At 39.3% G+C, this 9,217-nt stretch overlaps 1 long non-coding RNA gene across 1 annotated transcript in view; it reads left to right on the plus strand.

Moving 5' to 3' along the window:
• Positions 1–2,967, plus strand: part of LOC311431386 — a 55,888-nt gene extending 52,921 nt beyond the window's left edge. Inside the window, exon 6 of the long non-coding RNA XR_014689386.1 lies at positions 2,742–2,967. This is a non-coding gene — a long non-coding RNA (uncharacterized lncRNA). The remainder of the gene's footprint in view (positions 1–2,741) is intronic.
• Positions 2,968–9,217: the final 6,250 nt, after the last annotated feature.

Consider the following 9,217-nt stretch of genomic DNA (forward strand, 5'->3'; position numbering starts at 1 on the left):
AACATCAACCCCAGGTTTTGTTTATATAACTTGGAATGATTTCACTGGCAAGAACTTAAAGGGAAAATAATAATAATTATTATTATCAATTATTAATAATAATTAATATACTACTACTACTACTACTACTACTAATAATAATAAATAATATCTCTGCGGTTCCTAATGAGACCCAATTAAACACAAAATTCAAATGCATGGTTCAATTTCCTTGTGTGACCTTTGTGTCAGGCTACTGCAAATGGTCACGGTCCCCAGGAAAAATGACAGCCTGCAGAAAAGTGGCTGAACAAAAGAACCACATCTGTCTCCTGTTGGTAGGAAGAAGGCATGCAGCTCATCCCCAGCTGATGGTCTTAATGGTGCACCACAGTTTGTCTCAGAGGAAGACAGGAGAAACATAAACAGGCCTGACTTCCTCTCTGAATTGCTTCCTGAGTCAGGATGCCCTCTCCTCTGGGAGGAGCTCTGACATGGCTAGGTGCCAATGAGCCCATTTGGCTTGCACAGTGATTTCAGTACTTAAGTAATAGGGTAATAACAGTGGGGACTTTTCCATTTTGATTTCTTTAATATTCTTTTGAGTTTCCAAAAAAATCTGAAGCCTGCTGTCATTTTCTTTTTTTCATGAAAATATAGATAAACAAGATATATATCTGAACAGACAGGTTTTACTTGAATTCCCCTGCTACTTATAAATTTGATTAGGAAAAAAGAAAAGTGCTGAACAAATATTTTAGAAATCTGCCAGCTGATTAAATCACACTTTCTCCCTATCTTCCTGGCATATGAGGTCGGCTTGGGCATCATTTTAAATCTTATAGTTCAGATTATGATCTTTACAATGACATTAAGCTTGCTTTGATGTTTCATGTGAGTACCAGACAAAAGCCCAGGAATTAAATGATTGCTCACATTGCAGCATCATAATAACATAGCTTCAGACTCCAACCAAAAGATAGCAAATGAATCTATTCCAGAAATGTTCGTGCTTCTCCACTGAATCATGTCACTAGTTCTGCTAGAAACAAAATAAAAGTGCTCAAAATCTCAAACTAGATTTTTGACAGGACCAGGAAGAGTATCTGAGCTTTGCTTTTCTTAAGAGTTTCTGGCACTGCCCTAACTGTCTGCTTTGAGATACATGGATAGTCTTTAATGTCAGAAGCTGGAATTGTATCTTTATTTATTTATTTTTGTTTGTTTGTTTGTTTGGTGTTTTTGTAAGTTTGTGCTATTCTAGAGCCCAGTAGGAGCAAACTCTGGGTATGTAAACCATTAGCATTCCTGCTTTTCTCATTAAACATTTTCCCATTGCAGAGTTTTATTTGGTCTCGTGGAAGGTAGCTGCTGGGTGAAGCCATGGTGTTCACTGGGTCTGGTAAAGTGGAGAACAAAATGAAATTGCTAAGGTGTACTAAGTTGCTGCCTATCTGCTAAGCTATGGTAATTTTCCATTCTTGGTCTGTTTCAATTGTGAGATAATATGGCTTAGCATTAACCTCTTTCAATTAACTTTAAATTGAAAGGCTTAAATTAAGCCACATCACTTTACACCTGGATGGGCTAACAGCATGCCCACAGTCACCTGCCAGTGATTACAATAGCTCAGCTAACAAACAATAGCCTGGTAAACTCCTCTGATACAGCATCCTACGTGGAGCTAGTGAGAAGGACAAGGCATGTGGGTGAATCACTGTTAGCAGCTCCTGCTGCTGAGCTTCCAGGGAGCAGCCTTCTGAACTGGCTGTAGGGTTACCAAAGCCTGAATTACCTAGTCACTGACCATCTCAGTAGCAGCCCAGAAAATCATCAGGGACTGGCTAAATTCATCTGAGATGAGAGATGCAACTGTTCTCAGCTGTATAAGCAAACTAAAGCTTTTTAAGGTCCTTTATGGAGACCCCCAAAGGACCCGTAATTGTTTGTAGCTGCTTCTTGGGGTTTAACCCAGCAGGGAGTTCAGTGCCACTAAGCTGCTCACTTGTTCTCCACGGGTGGGATGGGGGAGAGAATCAAAGAGGTAAAAGTGCGAGAACTCATGGGTTGAGATAAGAACAGCTCACTAGGCAAAGCAAAAGCTTCACATGCAAGTGAAACCAAACCAGGAATCCATTCGCTACTTTCCATCAGCAGGCAGGTATTCAGCCACGTCCAGGAGCGCAGGGCTAAGCATGCATAACAGTTTCTTGGAAGGACAAACACCATCACTCCAAACATCCCCCCCTTCTTCCTGCTTTACCCCAGCTTTTATTGCTGAGCATGATGCCACATGGTATGAGATGTACCTTTTATCATTGAGGTCAGTTGCCCTGGCTGTGTCCCCTCCCAGCTCCTGGTGCACTCCCAGTTTCCTCGCTGGCAGCACATCATAAGAAGCTGGAAAGTCCTTGGCTCTGTGTGAGCACTACTCTGCAACAACTAAAACATTAGTGTGTTATGAACACTATTTTCATCAAAAATCCAAAATACAGCATCATGAAGAAAATTAAGTATATTTCAGCCAAAACCATGACACTATTCTAATCAGACTTCTCTGGAGATTGCAAAGTGTTACAGTTCAGGTTTTCTGTTTTTCTCCCCCGAAAGATAAATTTATATGAAGTCTCATGCTTGTGTATCATTGATTGCAAGTTGATGAAACTGGTTGAATATAATCTGTAAATGACATCTGTAAAAATTTCTCTCTCTCTCTTTTTTTTTTTTTTTCCTTTAAATATATTTTCCTATCATTTTGAAAGGCTCTACTTATTGATTCATATCTTCACTGGAAGAAATTGCTGTGGATGGGGTGAAGAATAGAACAAAACTGGTAAGAGAGCAGAAGGAATATAAGAAAATCAGGAGAGAAAAGAGGGAGACACATTAGGGAATCAGGATGCTTTAAGAGAGAACTCTAAGGGAGAAGCAAATAACTAGCTGTAAAATGTGAAGTTAGTTCAGAGGAAAAAAAAAAGAAAAAGAAGAAAAGTATTGTTTTCCACTGAGTTACTAATAAAGAAGGCTTTCTTTGAAGAGTTTTTGCTGTTGACCACCAGATTATGCTTTGAGTATGACTTCAGTCCTGGTTGAAGTAAAGTATACAGTGATAAAATCTCTCATAAGTGGTTAAATCTTTGAGAAAACAATTGATGCCAGAGTTTGGTGCCTTTAAGTAGCAGAAATAAAAATAACCCAAACCTGTGTGAAACCAACCTATAGTTCCTGTATACTTGTCCATAGAAAGAGAGACTTAATTTTGAGTCACAAAATAAAACTGCTCTAAGCTATGCTGTTTGTAAGTATAAGCTTGTGTTTCAGCTGGTGTAAATACAGTCTACCCTGCCAGTTGGTTATGGTCCCTGTAGTACCTTGTGAAAGGTAACCCACAGAAATGCCTTAACAAATGACAACCAGGGGAGGGCAGTGGGACTCGGAAACTCTGGTGTGCACATTGCTGTGTGGTGTGCTGCAGTTTGCTGGCTGCCTGCTTGATAACTGGCAGGGAACCCAACTCAAAATTGACAAGATTCATGTCTTCTGCAATGCTTGGACAGCAGGGTCCTGTCCGTTCCTTTCCCTGCCAAACAGCCTGGCACAGAGAGCAGAGTGCAGATGGAATGGCATAGCTCACCTGGACGCTTGAGTCTCTTGTATCTGCAGTCTTACTGAACTCTATTTGTCTTTTTGCTGGTATTTTCCCAAACTGAAAGCTGGAACTTAAAGCACTGCAGCCTTCTCTTAAGTCTCCTTGTGAGTATAAAGTAAAGAAGGGTCACTTTGCAAGTGACAAATATCACTTTGCAAGTGACAAATGAATGTTATAGAAATTGATATAAGCATTCTCACATTAATAGCTTTAATTTATCCCACTGCTGTCTTAAGAAAAAAAAAATCCAATTTATTTACTAGAAATTAGTGTAAACAGTTTGCAGCATCATATATTTATAGATATCCTTTAGATGTTACTCTTTTTTCACTGTTTCTTACTTCCATGTCTGGCCATGTTTGTTGCCATAAAATTACAGATGTATCAAAGAAAGAAGCAAAGTTAGAGTCAGAAAGGAACTGGCACTGGGTAGTTCAGGGAATTGGCAAAGCAATTGAGAGCCTTGGTCCGTTCAAACCTTGCCGATGGGAGCTGTACAAACAGCTAAAGTGGATAAATGGTGCATGCTCCTCATGAAGAATGCTGGAATACGAGATGTTTTCTGAGGGAGAGCTGGAAGCAAGAATAAAGGGCAGGTTTATGGAAATAAAGGAAAGAAAGAAATGGTATATAGTGAGATCACCAAAGATGATACAAAGAAATCATTGCTGTCTTTCCTAGGTTGCCTTTGTCTCATCTTCAGTGAACAAAAGATTTTTTAACACAGAAATGCTATTATAAATGTCCATTTTCTCAAAATAAATACAATTATTCACAGCCATGGGTGCGTTAATGGTTAAATACAAATAGTTTCTATGGATCACTAGAAGGTGAGAGTGTCCAGAGTCATTTATCCAAAACCTTTTGTGAGCTATAAAGTTGTAGTTTTGTTTAAACAGAGAATACAGGCAGTTACTCTTTCTAAGCTTCAAGGTAACTTCAGCTTGTATTTGCTGTAAGCTCTGATTCAGACCTGTCTTTCGTGATTGTATTTCATTTGTCCTTTTCCTGAGTATCTTGGCGTGTTGATAATTTGAATCATAGGCTTCATGACATTTGTATTGTAGCCATGTAAGGCAAGGAATTTAGAACCTGTAATTATCAATATTGTGACTTATTTTAGTGTTTTAGAGACATCCACCTTCCAGAGGTTAAAGCAGAAAAAGAAAATGACATTGCTTTGTAATGTATATTGATCACAAGTATGTAATAACATCTCTGGCTCTGAGGACATCACTGCTTACAGTCAAAACCACAGTTTGCTTTTAGCTTTATCCAAATAGGCCATTAAGCTGGCAGGTGAATTGGTTGTTGCCCTTCTTTTTCCTCCTCAGCTCCTCAATGCAGTATATTAACTGCAGGAGCATGTTAAAGTGATGTTGATTTCAATCTAAACCAGTAAAAGCAGCAGGGAAAAATTGCCAGCTTGATATCTTCTCACCTTTGCTGACTGGAAGGCTCCTCAAAGTTTGAGGAGATTGGAAATACAAATTATCGAGTCTGAGAAAATAAATAAATAAAGCATTCCTAGAACAGGCATTGCTCCTCTAGTTTAAAATCAGCTCTGCTTTCCTTGTGCCAGTTTCTGAGGGAAATAAAAAGTATGCAGTTGAGCACAAATGCGCCCTGAGATTTTTAAGGAGAATGCACTCTGACCTTTAAGGAACAAATGCAGTGTTGAGGACCCGACCCACCAGCAGGCAATTACAAAGTGTCCGAGTCCGTGGGGAATTCAGCTGTGGTTTCCTGCCTGCTCCTCTCCTCTTGGAAGCAGCCATATTATGCAGCATGACCCTGACAGGGAAAGCTGGAGGGAGGTGTGCAGGGGCTGAGCTGAACTGCTGCTGCTCTGGTGGCACAAAGAAGAAATCTGCAGCTCTGTTGCTGCCTGTACACGGTGCTTTGTCTCTGTGGTTAGCAAGGGACATTTTCTCCTGTGCTTCTCGTCACATTCCCTCAATCTCTGGTACAATGAGTTCAGTGATGCTTTGACTCTTGCTGGATTTCACTGCCACATTTGTGACTTATCTTTGTGAGGCTGGTTATGCTGTTGGCCTGAGAGAAGTGAAGGCACCAGCATGCTCACGTCACCATGTTGTGCGTGGAGGAGGAGGGCAACTGAGCAGCACTGTAACCCATTGCGAGCAGGTAGAGATATGGCAGGGGTCAGGACCGCCTTAGAAGGAGGTGTGGGAAGGCTGCTTTGAGGACCTTTCTGCTTATATCTGGCAGGGGCCAGTGATGCATCTTTCCCTGTCCTTGCCCCAGTTCTTGGCACCCTGCTGGTACTGTCTGAGTTTAAGAGTCATGACTGCTGAAGCGTGTAAGCCTAAGGTGAGATCTGAGCACACATCTCATCCAGGTGACCTAATCTAATCTTTCTTTGTTCAACATCACTTTTTTTTTTTTTTTTTTTTTTTTGGGGGGGGGAGGGGGAGGGGACATCTTTTTCTTTTTTCTTCTTTTTCTTCACTTTATCCTGGGATGAATACAACCTTGTAACATATTTATCATTTTTCCACAAGATAAAATAACTTTATCAATTAAACACAAAGGCTAACAATTTCAGAATAAGCATAGCATCTTCCTCTGTAATGTGTCCTCCAAGTACTTTTTAAAAGGATTTTTCTTCTGCAAGGCAAGTCTCAGATTGTATGAGGTGTTTGTGTTAATTTTATTTTTATGTTTCATTTTTGTCCTTGTAAGACTGGAGATATCAAACTCTATTTCCTTTAATGTCATTGTTATTGCATTTCTTTGGCAGTCACACCCACACCATATCCATCCAAACTTGTTACCTGTGCCACTCCGGGGAGGAGAAAAAAAAAAGGATGGAAAAAGATGGGAAGGGATTTAACAAGGACAGCTGTAATTTTCCTAACAGGGTAAAAAGCAGCCAACTGGAAGCCCTTTCTCAGTAGACACTGATGAGACACCAGAATACTCACTCCTCAGGTGAACACAGCAATCGCATCCCTTGCTAGCACTACAGCATGTCAGTGCAGTAGAAGATGGTAAGCTGTAGGCTGCCAGCCTCCTCTATTTATAGCATCAAGAGCTTCGGGGTGTGAGGCAAGCTGTTTTTAACACAGTGGCATTTTCTTGTTTAATCATGGAGTAATATCATTTGTAGAAAGTCATTACTTCTGCCCAAGAGAATTAAAGAATTATGCTTCTTTACCCAATTAAATAAGAAGTGCCTGTGAAATAAAAAATAACAATTAAAAAAAACACATACTTTTCCAAAACTGGTTTAAAGGTCATTGTGTTGTCTGGCAAATATAGAAAAGTAAATCAATTAACAGCATGCAAAAGAAAAAGGTAAAATGCAGTGAGGCATATCAGTTGAGCTCCTGTTCTCTCTTTCCCATTTTGGCCCCATCCATTGCAATGCTGAGTAGAGAATGGAGATTCAAGGCACAAGAAGATTAACAGAATCCTGCTTGGTCTGAAGCTGTGTTTGCACAACTTGATAAACAAATGAACCAACTAATTTTTTATTGCAGGTTTATTTACAGTTCACAAGGACCTTTTTGTTTTCTATGTTTCTCCTCAGCATTTTCTTGTGCAGTTATATCAAAAAATGTAACCTGAAGTTATATCCAAATACTGAAGTAGATGTATTCCAGGGTCTTGTCTTTTTGCAATAGGATTTAAATAATTCCCATTGAGTCACATGGTTTTACAGAGATACTCAGCATGCAGAACATACCAGGATGTTCATCAGTTGTTAGGGAACCAGGACAGAAAATCTCCAGTGAAGGACTTCCAGTGTTTTAACAGTATCACCTTTTAGAAGGTGCCCCAGGGTGTCTCACACAACTTGAAGAACTAGTTTATCTTTGTGTCACACAAAAAGGTGATTGGAAGCCATTGGGAATGCAAGAGACCTAATTTAACTTGAAAGGAGGCATTGTTTGGTGTACATTTTGTTATATGGAGCACCCACAGATTATTTTAATTATTGCAATTCAATAGCACCCACAGATTATTTTAATTATTGCAATTGAATAGAATTCATAAGTGAAAAAAGAAAGTAGAAAAAAAGTATTTTCACCTTTGGAACAATGAAATGGTTGGATACTACTTGTACATTTAGAAGCATAAAATACTTCTAGCTTTTTTCCTCGCTGCCCACAGAAAACAAAGTAAAAGCAAAAAGCATGGAGGAAATTTGAAGGACCATGGTATGTCCTTAAACGTATAGCAGATGTCCTCTCAGATTCATAAGTGACATGCAAGGAAGAAGGAAAGACCCATGCAGACATAAAGATGGATGAGTTGACTGCTGCTGGTTTACTATTTCCTCTGCAGCCCCAATTCAGGCCCAGGACCTACCTCCATGAGTCAGATCAGCTTCTAGAATAGCTTGAAAAACTGATGATGACTTTTAAAAGGGTCCTGGAGTCAATGAGAACAAGACTAGAACATACGGGTCTGGCAGGGGGAGCCAGGGATCATGTAGTCTGTGTTCAAGAACAACATCATCTAGGAAACTTGACCTTGACCTTAGGCTACCTCTCAGCTGTAAGACCAAGGAGGACTCTGAGTTTTTTGACTAAAGTGCTGAAAGTGCTGGATGTGTGCCTCATGTATATATTGGGATTAGTCCCAGCTGTGTGTCATCCCTGTTCCACTCAAAGCACTGAGAAAAAGCATGTGCTCCTATCAGGTCCCATTTGCAATGACTGGGGGACAGGTCTTGCTGTGCTGTGAACTCACAGATCACTTTGTTGGCAGCTTAAGTCTATTTTTTGTTTTGTTTTGTTTTGTTTTTGCTTTGATTCTCCACATGCAAACTAGAAACAATAATTTATATTATATTATTAAACATTTTAATCTAAAATGATAATTTTACTTTGTTTTACTTTGAAAAAAAAAAAAAAGCCAGTGCCTTCCCTTTATAACAAAGCAATAAATAATCATGCAGTTCATAATCATAAAATGTTAGTCTTAATGAATATGTCTAAATACATAAATAGCTAAGAGAGTCATGAAATCCTTCTATGTTGAACCCAAAATATGAGCAATTATTGCATTAAAAAAATAGACAGACACTAAAACCTATTTTCCTGCAAAGTTTCTTCCTACCTGTTGCCTGCCATGTAAAGGGCTCCATGAAGTCAATGGTGCCTTAAGTACCTGGATCTATATGACTACAAGAATCTCTTTTGTCAGGAGCCAGGCTGTGAGATATAAACTGTGGTCCAGATCATAAGGACTGAATGTCTGTTTTTTTAGCTCTGACTGTCTGCACTGAGAAACAATCCTTAATCCCCAAACCCCAAAGTCCTTAAGAGTTCTCACTCTGTAAAGACTTTCTGATTTTATCTGCTTACACTTCTTTAAAGAAAGCTCTTTCACCTCTGACAAACTCTGTCCTTTATTAATAAATAAACTAATGCATTTTTAGGTTGCTGAGGTGACTTGACCTTAGGCCCCTTAATTATAATGTACCCAAGGCCTTAGTTAGTTTGTGTGACTGAGCAAGAGATGATTTCCCAAATAGCTTCTGAAAGTACAGTCTAAATCCTGTACTTATTAGAAGAGAAATATTGTTTAGGGCCAAGTATAATATTTTTGTATCAT

This window comes from Aythya ferina, assembly GCF_964211825.1.
Source record: "Aythya ferina genome assembly, chromosome: 2".
Lineage (NCBI taxonomy): Eukaryota > Metazoa > Chordata > Aves > Anseriformes > Anatidae > Aythya > Aythya ferina.